General features: G+C 49.1%; 2 long non-coding RNA genes across 3 annotated transcripts in view; both read right to left on the minus strand.

The window, feature by feature from the left end:
- LOC146425501 (uncharacterized) overlaps positions 1-2,023 on the minus strand; it is a 191,808-nt gene extending 189,785 nt beyond the window's left edge. For both annotated transcript variants that reach the window (XR_014846526.1, XR_014846525.1), the window contains exon 1: positions 1,883-2,023. This is a non-coding gene — a long non-coding RNA (uncharacterized LOC146425501). The remainder of the gene's footprint in view (positions 1-1,882) is intronic.
- Positions 1-17,882, minus strand: part of LOC146425500 (uncharacterized) — an 865,580-nt gene that overhangs the window by 207,444 nt on the left and 640,254 nt on the right. The window lies entirely within an intron of this gene.

The following is a 17,882-nucleotide window of genomic DNA, read 5'->3' on the forward strand; positions in this document are numbered from 1 at the left end:
GCTGTTGCAGAATCAGTGCTGAGCAGGGAATTGCTGGCAGTGGTATTAATTGTGCCACTATACAGGGAGGATTGGGTGTCCAAGCCATGATTTTGATTTCCCCTTTATAATCTGCACCAATGATTTCTGGTAATATAAACAGTCCTGTTCTGGTGGTTGAAGAGCAACCTAATAATAAAAGGTGAGTTTGAAATGGTAGTGGACTGAAAACAGCAGTGGGTAATAGATGAACAGAGGTATCATTTAGGACTGCCGCAGTGCTGATGGCCAAGTCCAAGCTGGCATTCCTGGGGCTGCCCCTTGCAGGATTTGTGCTTGTATTGGCACCTGATTGAGTGGGGCCCCGTTGGACTGGGGGTCACAGGACCTTTCAAGCTTCCCTGCTTTGGGGGGGGGTTCTTGTCCTTATCAAACTTTGATCTGCACTGGTTTCCCCAGTGAAACACCTTTTTGCAGCAAGGGCAAGGTGTATTGGGTTTTTTATTGTCCTTTGGTCTTTTGGGCACTGTTTTCTAATGTGGCCCTCTTCTCCATATTCAAAACACTTAACAGCTGCTCTGGCCACTTGCAGCTGTTGGGCTAAGGCAGTAGCAATAAGTTCTTCTTTGAATTGTTCCAAACTGATATTAGCTCATGTCTTGATATAATCAGAAATTTCAACGTCAGTGCGATTACATATCAGGTCCAGGGCTTTTTTACAGTCATTGTTAGCATTTTCATAAGCAAGGGATTGTAAGACAGCATCAGCTGCTGCCTGTATCTCAATTTGCTGCTTAAATGCTCATTGCAATGGGTCAATAAAGGTAATATATGGTTCATGAGGGCCTTGTCTGATGGCAGCAAAACCAGGTTCTAATTTTGTTGTATCGGGTACTTTTCTCAGTGCATGGAGGGCAATAACAGTAGCTTGATCCCATGCCTGGGGGACCAGTTGCAATTGGGCCTGAGCTGTGGTATACATGTCACCGAATCTGCGGGAAAAAAATACAAAAACCCTCTAACAACATTTCAATGTTAGAGAGTCAAGGCATTACTTTATTATCTGGCCAGGATGTTGTTCTGGCCAGGATGTGTGGCTAGCACAGGTCTTTCTCATGAGAATTTTTCTTCTGTGTTTTATAAACAAAGATAAAGTTTGGATGTTATTAAAAACAGTGTCTTGAGATTTGGACAGTTCAGGCCTGGCCAATCAGGCCTAGGGGGAGGTTTCTGACTGACCAATCCGGGTGACCTCTGAAAAGTCTATATAAGTTGGAATCAAAATAATAAAGCTCTCTTTTCTTGCCACGCTGAGAATCTGGGTCTTTTTCTCTGCTAGCGGCTCAACAGCGACATCTGGTGACCACCGAAGTGTACTGCGTGCAACTGCAGGTACGCGGCAGTCTTGCCCCCGGGCCCGGACCCCCCCCCCCGCCTGCCCTGAGGCATGGCTGATTCTGATACGGACATGGACTCCCCCCTTCCTGCAGATGGGCTCTTGTGGGCTTTTCTGGAGGTCTCTAAAGATGACCCTGCGTCCGATCAGACGCCACGGGTCGCTTGGGCCTTGTTGGAATGGGTCGCGGGCCATATGTCCCGGGCCGTTTGGGATGTGGCGCTGGACTGTGATTTTTGGTTCGTGGTCAGCCGTGCTCTGGCCATGGAGTGGATGCGGGGAGACAGGTCTATGGTCCACTTCCATGGGGTTTGGAGAGACATTTGGACGCTTTGGAAGGACAGGCATTCTATGACTCGCAGCTATCGGCTTGCACGGGTGTGGAACCCCTGTTCTCGGCCGTGGGGCGGAGTGTGAAGGACGTGCCAACCCAGACGGATTCTGAAGTCCTGTCCCTGGCGGCGGATGCAGCCACGAGGCCTCAGTATGTTTCTCCAGCTGACCTACCTAAGCGCACTTATGTCCACCCGACAGAGCAGCTAGCCGGGTTGCTGAAGAATGGAGGACCGCAGGTCAGCTCTGACGTGGCCACCGCGAAGGTCCCCCCTCCTTTGCCACTGCGAAGTGCGCAGCCTCAGAACCCCCCCATCCCCTGCGGAATGGTGCCGGGATGCCCCTCCCCCACGGGCAGCCGGGATGTGCGGCGGGGGCTGGTGGGGTGGGGGTGGGGAGTGCTGCGGAGGACCGGGAGTCGCAGCTGCTTGCTCTGGCTGCCTGCCAGCCACTTGCGGCTGCGGAGGTTCCGGTTCTGGATCTGCCGGTGGTTTCAGCCGGCGCGGGGGTTTCCGCGCAGGCGGCGGCTGGCTTGGGAGAAGCCGGCGTTTTGCCGAGCACGGCCGGCGCAGGGCCGGCGCAGCCCCAGTTCCGTGGCGTCTGGGCCGTGCTGGCTGCGGCTGGTGTCTCGCGGTCGGGGTCGCTCCCCAGGGCGGTCGTGGGGCCGGAAGGGAAGCCACTGGCGGGGTGGTGCTTCCGCTGCAGGGGCTTTGATTGGCGTTCATGCAGGTGCGGGGCCGTCCCGGCTCCCCTGCAGCTTGGCGGACGCTGCGTCCGTGCCGGCCCGGCGGTCTTTCCTCCGCTTTCGTTTTTCCATGATTTATTGGCCGAGGTGGCTGAAATTCGGCAGTGGATGGAGGTCTGTTCCTGTAGGCCCCATGGTCCGTGTGGGGCTGGCCAGGAGGTCCAACCCCCGGGTCCCCGGATGGGGTCTGGACTTCTGGGCGGCCTAGCGGCCGGCTTGGTGCCGGCGGCAAGGGGACGCTTTGGCCCCAGGCAGGTGCCGGTTCCCCTGCCGGGTTCTTTTGAAAATGAAGCCCTGGCGCCGTGCCGACGGGCTTGGCAAACACGCCTGGCGGTGCACTGGTGTCGCTGCTGTCTCCCTGCCCCTCCCCCATCCCAGTCGCAGCGCAGTTTCTTAGCGCGGACGCTGCCGCTGGCCAGTCGCCATCCTTTGTGATGGGCAGTGCTGGTTGCAAGCCCTGCTCGGATGACTCAGACAGTGATGAGGAAGGCATTCTTCCTCCTGGGCGGAGGCTCGTGAGGGCGACGAAAAAGAAAGGGCATTGTGTCCTGGCTAATCCTTGGAGACGCCGCAATGGCGTGGGGATTTTTCGCCCACGTGACTCCATGCAGTTCTGGGAGACAGTCAAGCAGGGTGCACTGGAGGCAAGGGACTGGGAACTTATAGGAAAGATTGGATTGCCCAAACAGAGGGAGGGGTGCGAATCTGCTGTGGCAGGTTCGGATGGTGGTGGCTTCCCACAAGGGGGCGTTCAGGCTTTTCCTGTGTATGTGCCTGGCCCAGATGCTATGGACACAAGGAACAGCCACTCCACCATTGCATGGCGTGTCACAAACAATTTGGCAATCAAAGTGGCGACATTTGTCTTGTCTTCTCCTGTGGTGATGCAACTTCTTAGAGTGATAAATAGTGATTTGCTTGCTCCTTTTGATATTATGTATCTGGCTCAGGTGCTGTTTCACCCCATGCAGTACAGTGCCTTTGAGGACAATTGGAAAGCGATGGTTGAGGATCAGGTGAGGAAAAATGCATCCTTGCCTGCCGAGGACCCTAGGCGCTTGATTGGGGCTGAGGTCCTCATGGGTAAGGGACCTTATACTAACCCCAACGTTCAGGCTGCCCGGGATCCTCGGATCCTGGAGCAAGCCCAACAGCTCGGTATGGGAGCCATTTTGAAAACTATTGAGATAGTTGCCCCGCAAACACGGTATACACAGATACGGCAGGGACAATCTGAACTTTACATGTCATTTCTTGAAAAGCTGGCAGCAGCTTTGGAAAAGCAGGTTGATGATCCATCCACGAGACAGATCCTAATGAAACACTTGGCAAGAGACAATGCCAATGATGAATGTAGAAGGATCATCAATGCCCTACAAGGGGATCCTTCTGTGCAGGAGATGATGCGAGCTTGCACCAGGGTGCAGTCAGAAAATCAGGGAAAAGTCGCCTTGGCTGCATTTTTGTCTTCAGATCAGGGACCCACTGATCAGGATAAAAAACATCCCAAATCTGGGAACAAACGGAAGTGGGTCAAATCTAAACAGAAAGATAATTAAGAGAAGAAGGGAAATTCAGGGACCGAGACTCCTCAGTGTAAGAGGTGTGGCAGGCCAGGTCACACTTCAGACTACTGCAGGTCGCAGTACCATGCAGATGGTCGACCCCTGTTGGGAAACATGAAGAGGGGTGCAAAAAGGGGGATTTGCCCCCCATCACATCAGTTCCCCCAGAACAGGGTGATGGCCCAAGCTTACCCAGTCAATGTGGAGGAGGCACCAAAGGCTCAGCCCGAGTCAACGCCTGCACCGCAGCAACAGTCGTCTTAGAATCCGATGATGCCCACAGGGTTCCCTTGGAGGCGGACGGTCCCCTGGATCAGGGGACCGGTGCACTGCTCATGGCAGGGCCTGAGGCCACTAGCCAAGGGATCCTGGTTTTTCCAGAGTTCATAAATGCTGGTTTTGAGGGCCAAATTTACGCTACGGTTTCCACTCCTGATCCTCCTGTCACCATTCCTGCACACACTTGCCTTGCTCACTTGTTGCCTTGTGAGTCTTCTGTTCCCAGGGTAGACCAGCAAGCTGGCGGAGATGATGGCACTGAACTGCCAGGACTTCCGCAGGTCTACTGGGCTGCATCTATCTCCAATGAGTCACCACAGATGACATGTACCATCATCATGCCGAAAGCACGTCCACATCGAGTTCGAGTCCGAGGTTTGATCGATACAGGTGCTGATGCAACGATCCTTTCCGCCGCTTCGTGGCCTCCTACGTGGCCTTTGTGCCCAGTGGGACTGAATATCGCGGGGTTGGGGGGAACAACGCAGAGTCGATTGAGTAAGCGACCTGTGTTGGTGAAGGATCCAGAGGGACACACGGCCTCCATTCGGCCTTATGTCACTCCAGCTCCAGTGAACCTCTGGGGACGGGACGTGTTGGCAGCTTGTGGGGTGCGGATCACGACAAATTTTTGATAGGGGTCACTGTGTGCAAGGGCGCACCATATTCCACGCTGTCTTTACAATGGCTGACCAAAACACCGATATGGGAACAACAGTGGCCCTTGCCAAAAAACAAATTAGTCGCCCTTTGTCAGCTGGTTCAGGAGCAACTGAAACAGGGACACATTGAGCCTTCTGCCAGTCCCTGGAAGACCCCAGTTTTCGTGATTAAGAAAAAATCGGGGAAATGGAGACTGTTGCAAGATCTCCGGAAAGTCAATGCAGTGATGGAAAGTATGGGGAGCATACAGCCAGGCATGACTTCACCCATGATGATTCCCACAGAGTGGGAAATCTTGATCATTGATTTGAAGGATTGCTTTTTTACAATCCCTTTGCACCCCAATGACAGGCTGAAATTTGCCTTTACTGTGCCTGCAATTAACAATGCGGAGCCTGTAAAGCGATTTCAATGGAAAGTGTTACCTCAGGGCATGAAGAATAGCCCGACTACCTGTCAATGGTATGTCGCGCAGGCCTTGTCCGGAATCCGCGAGCAGTTTCCTGAGGCACTCTGCTACCATTATATGGATGATATCCTGGTGGCAGCAGCCACCCAGGATGAGTTGCAGAGGTTACAGCCTCGACTGCTCAATGCCTTGCATTCCTATGGGTTGCAAGTTGCTCTGGAAAAGGTCCAACAACAGCCTCCTTGGAAATATTTGGGAGTCAAAATTTTGGATCGAACCATACAGCATCAAGAGGTGCAGTTCTCAGACACTATTAAGACTCAGAATGATGCCCAAAAGTTTCTAGGCATCATCAACTGGTTAAGTCCATATTTGGGACTGACCAATGCACAACTTTCCCTGCTTTTTAATATTTTAAAAGGGGACTCTGACTTAAACTCACCTCGGAAATTGACTCCCGAGGCGCGACGAGTGCTGAATGAAGTGCAGCAAGCTGTTTCTGCTCATCAGGTTTATCGAGTAGATCCCTCTACTGATATCACTGTTTTCATTACTGCTCCAGACCTCCAACCTACGGGTATCATTGGCCAGTGGAACAAACAATGGGATGATCCTTTGCACATCCTGGAATGGGTCTTTTTGCCCCATCAGCCAATAAGACAACACCCACATTGTTCGAATTGATAGCCTGCTTGATAACTAAATGCCAATTTCAGTGTTTACAATTGATGGCAGCTGATCCTGCAATGATTGTTGTTCCGGTATCATGGGACAGCTTTGAATGGAGCCTTGCTAATAGCTCTCCTTTGCAAAGTGCACTGCAAAATTTATCAGGGCAGATTGCTTATCATCTGCCCAGTCACAAATTGCTGCAGCTGGCAAATTCAGTCAATCTCATGTCGCGGCCAAAGAACAGCCGGGTGCCAGTTCATGGACCCACCGTCTTCACGGATGGTTCTGGGAAAACAGGAAAGGCCATTGTTACCTGGAAGGAAGGATCTGAGTGGCAGGTGCTGAAAGGCCACGAGACAGGCTCTGCTCAACTGGTTGAATTGAAGGCAGTTGCCATGGCTTTTCAGCGGTTCTCTCAGGTGCCTTTGAATCTGGTCACTGATTCTGCTTATGTAGCAGACATAACCAAACGTTTGGATTGTTCACTTCTAAAAGAAGTCAATAATGCGACTGTTTTCACTATTGCTAGCCAACCCTGCATGGGTGGCACCTCAGCCTGACAAAATTGCGCAAGCCAAGGCATCGCACAATTTCTTTCATCAAAGTGCACATACCCTGCAGAAGCAGTTTCAATTGACGCCAACTGAGGCTCGTGACATTGTCAGTTCTTGTGCTGACTGCCACGGGCTCACTGCTCCTCTGCCATCGGGGGTGAACCCCAGAGGTCTAAAGGCCTTACAGTTGTGGCAGACAGATGTGACACACATCCCTGAATTTGGCCGAGTCAAGTATGTGCATGTGTCTATTGACACTTTCTCCTCAGCCATGTGGGCAACTGCTCATACTGGAGAAAAAAGTTGTGATGCCATTGCCCATTGGAAATTGGCTTTCTCGGTCCTGGGGGTGCCAGCCACTGTGAAAACCGACAATGGTCCTACCTACACCTCGCAGAAGACGTGGCAGTTTTTACACCTGTGGGGTGTAGACCACACATTCAGTATTCCGCATTCTCCTACTGGCCAAGCCATTGTGGAACGCGCTCACAGTACTCTGAAGCGTGTCTTGGAAAGGCAAAGAGGGGGAATGCATGGGGAAACTCCACAGAGTCGATTGGAAAAAGCTTTGTACACAATCAATCACCTTACAGTGCCACCAAATTCGAATAATCCTGTGATTTTGAACCATTTTCTCTCATTGCAGTCGTCAGGCGAGTTGCGTTTGCCCCGGGCGAAGGTATGGGTATGGAACCTACTTACTAACACCTGGGAAGGCCCCCATGAGCTTATTGCTTGGGGTCGTGGGTATGCTTGCGTCTCCACAGATACTGGGGTACGATGGCTGCCTGCAAAATGTGTCCGCCCTGGCCTGTGGCTCCAGAGACAGAACCAGCAACCTCAAAATGACAACCAGAATGCCGAACACCAACCAAGTGATCCTTCTGATGACAACCAAGAAGCCGGTCCATCCACAAGCAGAGACTGAAATGTATTTATGGAGTCAGAAAGCAAGGACTTTGAATGCATGTTTTGTTGAATTACAGATTTATATGTAGAATTAGGTTTTATATATGCTCTGTCTAGGGTATTGCAAGGGGCCTCTTTGACCATCTTAATCAGCATCTCGTTCGGGCTCTGTTCGGTGGCTGGCCACCTCCGGACAGACCCCTTCTTGAGTTTTGACCAGGCTCTGTTTGGTAACTGGCCATTACCAAGCAGATCCTTCATGCTGATCCACTGGGGCTCACAAGCAATGCCTTCTGTTCTTAAACAGAAAGGGGGAGCTGTGGCTAGCACAGGTCTTTCCCATGAGAATTTTTCTCCTGTGTTTTATAAACAAAGATAAAGTTTGGATGTTATTAAAAACAGTGTCTCGAGATTTGGACAGTTCAGGCCTGGCCAATCAGGCCTAGGGGGAGGTTTCTGACTGACCAATCCAGGTGACCTCTGAAAAGTCTATATAAGTTGGAATCAAAATAATAAAGCTCTCTTTTCTTGCCATGCTGAGAATCCGGGTCTTTTTCTCTGCTAATGGCTCAACAGCGACAAGGATGTACCACAGAAATCATCTCATCCACACATAGCCCGTGTGTGCAGAGAGAATCATTCCATGATACACACTTTTACCCGATTCTTCAGATATTTTATACAGTAAAAATACATAGGAAAGCATTGGGTCAGTGTTCATTGGTCTAAAGTTGAGCAAACTCCCAGTATTCAGTTTCTTATTGGATCTGAATCTCTTAGCTTCTGATGCTAATTAGATTCTTCATTCTTCAGTTTTTCTTATCAGTCTTTTTTCTGGGCCAGGATGTCTTCAGCCCTGCTGGAGGTGGTCTGGGGTAGCCGTTTGTGATATCCATCATGTCTTCTTGATAACCACAAGGTCCTGGCGGATGTTCTGTTAATAGTCTTTATCTTTCTGGTTATCTTCGGGGTCACTCCCAACCTGTTGGTATGCTGAGTTCACCAGACCTCATCTGGTGGAGCAATGCCCTGGAAGAAACCTAAAATTCCTTTTCCCAGGGTAAAGACAAACAAAACCTTTGACTAAAGTTATACAAAATTTTTAACCTGATATATTTTCTAACATACATACCCGTGCCTGGGAGTTGAGGGGCAGGTATAGTGATTGGGGGATGATGCTTGGCATTATTCAATGCCTGAATTTGAGCCATATCTACAAATTCTGTCCACCAGAGTATTGTCCCCCTGTCAAAACTTTTAAAGAGAGATTTCTAGTCCAGGGGTAGCATTGTATGAGATTAGGCTATGGCATTTACTAAATTCATAGTAAGGAGTGTAAACCATTTTCCTTCACCAATTTCCTCAGTTCCTTTACCATTTCATGTAACAATTGTTTGTGATGTGGATTCTGATTCCAGTACACAACCGGCATAGCTTGATAGAATTCAACGTCACCTTCTTTTAAAGCCCGTCTTCAGCATTCCTGTATAAACCTTTCTGGTTCAGGCCCTACGGGTGGCAGTGTGTCTTCATCATAGTCAGTAAAGAAATACGAGGGGGCATACAGCAGTGGTCGGTTTGCTATAGCCTTTCTCCGTGCAATTTGTCAAATTTCTTCTGTGCTAGGACCAGTTGCTGCCATAGCACATACTGGAGCTAGGGGAGGATACAAGTCAGATCCCTGTTCAGGATCAATAGGACCAGGATCAAGAGGATCCTCTCTTTCTGGATTGTCCTCCTCAGGTGAAGTCTCATTAAAAATAACAAGATCATCTGATGGGGGTGCAGGCGGGGTGTCTGCAAGAATGCAGTCTGCTTCCTTAAATTGTTGCAGAGCAGTATATACCATACGCCAAGTAATTATATCATCGGGGTGGATATTATGATGAGTAACATGATGCATTTGTAGGTAGTCCCACACCTTTTGCCAATGAGCAAGGTCATAAAATCATCAGGTGGATACCAGGGACAAAATTGTTTGACCCATATGTTACGAATGGAGACAGGAGCTTAGATAAATCTCTGCCTTTTGCCTAGGCCTTTGGCAGCAGGCAGTAGCTCTTATTGGGGTGGCCAGCACCCCAAGACCCGGTCTCATTTGAAAGTTCTTTAATAATGGCTGATTAGGTCTAATATGACATAAATTATCATTTATTAGACACAGAAAATAACAGACATAAGACTTGGGACAAAACTACATACTGCACAGGAATAAAATAAAAGAAACTACTAGTAGAGAGAATTCAGGGCACAAAAATGTGGATATTGAAGGGCTGCAAGCAGAAGCTTTCCCTGGGAGCCTCTCCTTTCCCATGCAAACTATGAAAAACAATGAAATGATAACTAAACACCTGCTGTTTTCCCTGATCTGTTTTGGGTTTAAGGCAGAGAGTGTTTGGAATTGGGTGTTGTAGGACTTCAGCCAATCACCCCGGGGGGTGGGTGACCACTGACCAATCACCCATGGTATTTAGCACATATAAGCAGAGTTGTAACAATAAGCTTGCTCTCGGCAACTGGAATCGTGTGTGTTTGTGTGTGCCTGCTGCGTTCTCTCTGGGTATTACAGCGACACAAAAAGGTACCTGTTATTACAACTAGCAAGAAATAATATAACTTAGGAACCAATGTATCTTACCAACGCCAATTTGGTGGTGAAGTATACCTCGGAATCCTTTCACTCAATTCCCAGGAAAGTAACCAGCAGAGTCTGGGTCCAGACTCCGGGGAGAAGCCTTTGCACATTTCCAGAGTGTGTGTAGGAGACTTCTGCCTCTGTGATATTTTGTGTGTCTTTTATAGTATAAAAGTGTGCCTTTTGGTCATGTACTTATTCTTTTCATCTCTATCCACATCTGCTCTCCATAGCAAGATGTGGATTCTTGGTTGTGTGTTCCAGACTCTCCATAGCAAGATGTGGATTCTTGGAGGCCCCAGACTTTCGGGCACCAAGAGATAACCCCTTGCTGGGATTTTGGCCCAGCCTGAGTTATCATATGCACCAGCCATGTGGTAGATGGAAAGGGGGAGGATGTCCTGGCACACTGTGTAAGTAGCTGTATAAGTCTTTGGGGTCAGATTTTATATCCTTGTTCCTTGGTACCACTTATATGTTGGTTTTGCTTAGCCCAGAACATCAGCAAATTATTTTGAGCATCTGAGAGAAATTTAAACCCTTCAAAAACTGTTGCAGTACAACATGTCACCTGCGAATTCCAGCAGCTGGGGAAGTCTTTTGTTATCAGTAAATGTGGCAGTTTGGATGGAAGCAATCTGAGGGTTGCTGCCATCGAGATCTTTAGACATCAGTTAATGGGAGACAATTAATGGGAAGTTAAGCTGAACCGCCCCTAGCAAGGGCAGAAACTGATAGTATTCATGGGTGATTAGCAGGGGTGATTGGGAATGATGAAAGGCTATCATCTCTGACATTAAGAAAGCAAAACATGTAATGGCTAAAGTTATACTTTGTAACTGTATAAAATAATGAAGTTTCTGTTCAATAAACGGAACTTTGCATGAACCAGGCTGAGTCCCCAAATACAATGCTAACAAAAAGCTGTTGTGGTTGAAGGGTTGGGAGAAAACATACCCCTGTGTTCATGAGTTAGTTTTGTTTAGTCCAGTTTTGCTAGTGAGTGGGGTGGGGTACAAAGATGGCTCCTGTGTGTTCTGTGTGAAGGTTCTGAAAGTTTTTCACCATGTCCAGCAGAGCCAATCTCTGATGGCTCTGAAGATGATGGGCATGCTGCTGGCCAAGCCGGGGCCAATTAGAAATGTTAGTTATGCCTCTGTGAAAACATATTTAAGGAGATATCAAAACAAAGTAGTCACACACTTCTTTTTAGCTAGAGGAGGAAGAGTAGTTGAGAAGATGTGACTGAAAACAACATGGAGACACCAAGGTCAGTGGAGAAGTTGGGGGATGAGGTGCTCCAGGCACTGGAGCTGAAAACTCTCTGCCAGCTGTGGTGAAGACCATGGGGGTAGCAGGTGGTCCTGATTTAGGGGGGGCTAGAATTTATTAATTTAAGAAAACTAGAAGCTGGATGATAATAATAATAATAATAATAATAATAATTTTTTGAACTGATTTAGAAGGACAGAGATTGTGATGCCTGATGGGTTTTTTGTCCTTTTTCATTATACTTTTATACTCTTTTTATATACTCTTTACCCTTTCCCATTCCTGTACTTTTTACTCCCTGTATTTTAGCCCCACATGTTTATAACCCTTGTACTCTAGCCTTGTTCAGAATTCTTTGGAGAAGACAAAACAATCTCCACAATCTCAAGAACGTGAGGCACCAACCTTGAAAGAGCCCCATCACTGGGACATGTTTTTGTAAACTAAGTTGTAACCTTTTTGGGGGAAGGTAATTTGAATAAGGGGGCAATTACTTCATTTGTTAGGTTTCTTATTGGGGAATTTTAGATAGGTATGCTAATCTATGAAGTCCATAAATTGTATTCGTGGGATACCGTCGCTCCTTTTTCGTCGTGGTGTACCTGGGATCCTATTAAACCAAGGTAATACCCTTTTTCCTATACTGCGGTGTCTGCGTCTCAATTTTTACCAGCATTTTAGGCATCAATTGGATAATGATTTACTAAGATTTGCTTGCTGAAGACAATGTATTATTCGCTTAATGATTTTGTGCCTACCTAGTATCAGGGAAGATATAGAGAAGAAAGCCAAATAAATGAGAAAAACTACTGAGTGTGACTGAACATCCTGCTCTCGGACCCCGGAACTGGTACAAGTTAATTCTAAGGCTTGGACTTGGACCAAGAACCAAGGGAGCATGTGCAAGGGAACAGGGTGAAGAGTTCATCTGAGAAAGAAATGGTCAAATAGAAAACCCAAATCTATTTGCACTCCAATCATCCTTGTTTCTTTGAACTTTTGCCCCCTTCCACCAGCACGGCACCTGTCCAGGGCTGAAGGCTGAACTCTTAATTCAAATTCAAATTGTAGGTAACAGCTCTGGCCTGATGGCCTATCAGCTAAGATGTACTAGCATGCATTTGAAACCAGCACAGAAACCGCTGAATCATCCCATGAAGGACCTTCACCCTGGAGGGGCCTTTGGGGGTCTCCAAAGACCACCAGGACATACAGAGCATGCATGGTGCACATGCTAATGATATTAATGACTTTCAAGAAATTATTTGGGTAACCACTCCTATCCTGGGAAATGTAATTAATATTCATGAATTTTACCTATAACACTGTGTCTTTGGGGGTACTGAGGTGTGTGTTTGGTGGAAACAATTCCCCCACACCCGGTGCATCGAATAAAGCAAATACCCACTTCTCTGACTTGGTCTCTGAAGTGTCTCTGGACTTGATTGGGGCGAATCACATCCTGAGGAAGACTACTAACTTCATCTTCGGGACCTTCGCCCACAATTAATCTGCGACACTGTGCTTGTGCGAACATATTTAAATGAAGTTTGAACTCATTATAATACGAAGCGGGGATAGGTAATGAATACGTATAGGAGCATTGTGTAACTTTATGCATATGTCACAAACCAATACATATTTTGGCGCCCAACGTGGGGCTCGACCTGGGGAAACTCAGAAAATCCTATCACCATGATGATCAGCCTGTCTATGTGGGTAATGTATCTTACCCTTTATATTTTCCCTCAAATGGGAAACTATCTACCCGTTGCATTGCTCCTGTTGCGACCAGGGAATGGCATGAGAATTACTGTATTGGTTTATTATGCCTATTGCATGGTAACGTGTGAGGCGATGAATACCATTCGGAATATATACTCGACTTTGTCTGCCTGGCCTAACCTGAGCTGCTTCGTCTGGGACCTCCTCAGCAATCGCACCCACCCTCTGGGGCTAGGAGGAGAGAGCGGTTTCTTCCAGCATTTCAGGCCAGGCACAGCCATCTTTGACAACATTGAGTTCTCTCTGGATGCTAAGGATGGCATAATCTTCCTGTTAGTTCTGTTTTCTTTCTTCTCTGCGACCAGCACAGTGTACCTCATGCTGAGAAACAGAACAATACCTGGTGTTGTACAGCGTCTTCTCAAAGAGGAGGAGAAAAGAAACAAGTCAGCAGGCAAGAGGAAAAGAACCAAAGGAGCAGTCAATGTCTCAACACAGACCATTGCCGAATCAGAACAGCCAAAGCCAGTAGCGGTTGCCCCCGTCCAGAAAAAGAAATCCAAGAGCAAATCAGTCCGCACAGCGACTGATGAGGATGCGGCAGGACCATCTCACCCAGCAGAAGAGACAGAGCCGGAGATCATCACTCGCTCTCTATCCCTGGGGGAGCTGCGTGACCTACGGAGGGAATTCACCCGGCAGGCGAATGAGTCCATCTTGACCTGGCTGCTCCGTATCTGGGACGCCGCAGCTAATGACACTATTCTGGATGGAAGTGAGGCCAGACAACTGGGATCCCTGTCTCAGGATGTGGTCATTGACCAGGGGATTGGGAAAACCCAGGAAACTCTCAGCCTCTGGCGGCGATTGCTGCTGAGTGTACGGGACAGATACCTGTGCAAAGAAGACCTCCAGATGCACCAAAGGAAATGGAACACAATAGAACAAGGTATCCGATGCCTGAGGGAATTGGCTGTGCTAGAGATCATTTTCTCAGACAACGAGAGATTCCCCAAGAGCCCAGATAATGTCCGGTGCACTTCACAAATGTGGCTAAGATTCGTGCGGCTCGGACCAGAGATATACTCTCGTTACCTGGCAACACTGCAGTGGAGGGAAGGCGAAGACCAGGTGGGCGTGTTAACAAACAAACTGAGAATTTATGAGGACACTGTCACCGCTCCACTACGCACCCAGGTCTCATCGGTAGAAACAAACCTGGCCGAGCAAGTCCGGAGATTGATTGAAGAGAGCCATCAGAAACTAAGGAAAGAGCTCACAGAAAGATTTTTCCATGCCACACCAAAACCAACCCGAGTCTCTGCCATCAGGAGCAGACGCACTCCAGTCAGGGAAAGAAAACAAACTCCACGACGTGACCTCTGGTTTTTCCTTCAAGAGCATGGGGAAGACATGAGGAAGTGGGATAGGAAACCCACCTCCACCTTAGCAGCCCGGGTACGTGAACTGAAAAAGGAAACATCCACTTCAGGAGGCTCATCTAGGTACAACACTGCCCCAGTCTCTTGTGGACAGAACTCCAGACAGAATGGAAGTGATAATATGACTGATCCGCTTGAAGGGACCTCAGGAACACATTTACAGGAGAAGAACATCGTGCACCAAAAACAGGATTAGAGGAGCCCTGCCTCTAGCCAGGTAGAGGAAAGGGACAATCGGATCTATTGGACTGTGTGGATCCGATGGCCTGGCACGTCTGACCCACAAAGATACACGGCTTTGGTTGACACCGGCGCTCAGTGCACCCTGATGCCATCTAGGTATGTGGGGACCGAATCCATTTCCATTTCTGGGGTGACAGGAGGATCCCAGCAGCTGACTGTACTGGAAGCTGAAGTGAGTTTAACTGGGAATGAGTGGCAGAAACACCCCATTGGGACTGGTCCAGACGCCCCATGCATCCTCGGCATAGATTATCTCAGGAGTGGATATTTCAAGGACCCGAAGGGACATCGCTGGGCTTTTGGGATAGCAGCCGTAGAGACAGAAGACATAAGACAACTGAATAGCCTGCCTGGTCTCTCAGATAACCCGTCTGCTGTAGGACTACTGAGAATTGAAGAACAGCGGGTACCAATTGCTACAGCAACAGTGCATCGCCGGCAATACCGCACTGACAGAGACTCTGTGGCCCCCATCCATAAGATGATTCGGGAACTGGAGAGCCAAGGGGTGGTCAGCAAGGCTCATTCACCCTTTAACAGCCCTATATGGCCGGTGCGTAAGTCCAGTGAAGAATGGAGACTGACAGTGGATTACCGTGGCCTGAATGAAGTCACACCACCACTGAGTGCTGCTGTACCGGACATGTTGGAACTTCAGTATGAGCTGGAATCCAAAGCAGCAAAGTGGTATGCGACCATTGATATTGCCAATGCCTTTTTCTCCATTCCTCTGGCAGCAGAGTGCAGGCCTCAGTTTGCTTTCACCTGGAGAGGTGTGCAGTACACGTGGAACCGACTGCCCCAGGGGTGGAAGCACAGTCCCACCATCTGCCATGGACTGATCCAGGCTGCTCTGGAAAAGGGTGAGGCTCCAGAGCATTTGCAGTATATTGATGACATCATTGTGTGGGGGGACACAGCAATGGAAGTATTTGGGAAAGGAGAGAAAATCATCAGAATTCTCCTGGAAGCTGGTTTCGCCATCAAGAAGAGTAAAGTCAAGGGACCTGCCCGAGAGATCCAGTTCCTGGGAGTAAAGTGGCAAGATGGACGGCGTCAGATTCCTTCTGAGGTCATCAATAAGATCACCGCGATGTCTCCACCAACCAACAAGAAGGAGACGCAAGCCTTCCTAGGTGCCATAGGCTTTTGGAGAATGCACATCCCTGAGTATAGCCAGATCGTGAGTCCTCTCTACCTCATAACCCGCAAGAAGAACGATTTCCACTGGGGCCCTGAACAGCAGCAAGCCTTCACCCAGATCAAACAGGAGATTGCTCATGCGGTAGCCCTTGGACCAGTCAGGACAGGACCAGAGGTAAAGAATGTGCTTTACTCTGCAGCCGGGAGCCATGGTCTGTCCTGGAGCCTTTGGCAGAAGGTGCCCGGTGAGACCCGAGGTCGACCACTGGGATTCTGGAGTCGAAGTTACAGAGGGTCTGAAGTCAACTACACTCCCACCGAGAAAGAAATCTTGGCAGCGTACGAAGGAGTCCAAGCCGCCTCAGAGGTGATCGGCACAGAAACACAACTTCTCCTTGCACCCCGACTGCCAGTGCTGGGGTGGATGTTCAAGGGAAGGGTTCCCTCTACCCACCATGCCACTGATGCTACATGGAGCAAATGGATTGCCCTCATCACACAGCGCGCCCGTATTGGAAACCCGAATCGCCCTGGGATTCTGGAAATCATAACAAACTGGCCTGAAGGTGAGACCTTTAAATTATCTTCAGAAGAAGCAGAGGAGCAAGTAGCACGTGCCGAGGAAGCACCCCCGTATAACGAGCTGCCGGAGAGTGAAAGACGCTATGCCCTCTTCACCGATGGGTCCTGCCTAATTGTAGGCGCAGATCGGAAATGGAAAGCTGCAGTATGGAGCCCCACACGACAAGCTGTACAGGCTACCGAGGGACAAGGTGGATCGAGTCAGGTTGCAGAGCTTAAAGCCATCCAGCTGGCTTTGGATATTGCTGAACGAGAGAAATGGCCAAGGCTCTATCTCTACACCGACTCCTGGATGGTAGCCAATGCACTGTGGGGATGGTTAGATCGCTGGAGAAAGGCTAACTGGCAGCGCAGAGGAAAACCCATCTGGGCCGCTGAGATTTGGCAGGACATCGCCGCCCGGGCAGAAAAGCTGACCGTGAAAGTTCGACACGTGGATGCACATGTACCTCAGAGTCGGGCTAATGAAGAGCATCGTAACAACGAGCAGGTGGACCGAGCTGCCAAGGTGGAAGTGTCACAGGTGGATCTGGACTGGCAGCACAAAGGAGAATTATTTCTAGCTCGTTGGGCCCATGATGCCTCTGGTCATCAAGGGAGAGATGCGACATACAGGTGGGCTCGTGACCGAGGGGTGGACTTGACCATGGACAACATCTCACAGGTCATCCACAGCTGTGAGACTTGCACTGCAATCAAACAGGCCAAGCGGGTGAAGCCTCTGTGGTATGGTGGACGATGGTCAAAGTACAGGTATGGGGAAGTATGGCAAGTTGACTACATCACACTTCCCCAAACCCGCCAAGGAAAACGCTACGTGCTGACCATGGTGGAAGCAACCACGGGATGGTTAGAGACCTACCCTGTGCCTCATGCTACTGCCCGGAACACCATCTTGGGTCTGGAAAAGCAAGTCCTGTGGAGACATGGTACCCCTGAGAGAATCGAGTCTGACAATGGAACCCATTTCAATAATGGCCTCATAAGCACCTGGGCTAGAGAACACGGAATTGAATGGATATACCACATCCCCTATCATGCACCAGCTGCCGGGAAAGTTGAACGGTGCAACGGACTACTTAAGACAACTTTGAAGGCACTTGGCGGGGGAACCTTCAAAAAGTGGGAACTGAACTTAGCAAAGGCCACCTGGATGGTTAACACAAGGGGTTCTATCAATCGAGCTGGTCCTGCCGAGTCCGAACCTTTGCACACAGTGGATGGAGATAAAGTCCCTGTGATACACGTAAGAGGTTTTTTAGGAAAGACTGTTTGGATTAGTCCCACCTCAGGCAAAGGCAAGCCCATCCGTGGGGTTGTTTTTGCCCAAGGACCT

The sequence above is a fragment of the Lichenostomus cassidix genome, chromosome W (genome assembly GCF_008360975.1).
Source record: "Lichenostomus cassidix isolate B80296 chromosome W, HeHo_3.0, whole genome shotgun sequence".
Classification (NCBI taxonomy): Eukaryota; Metazoa; Chordata; class Aves; order Passeriformes; family Meliphagidae; genus Lichenostomus; species Lichenostomus cassidix.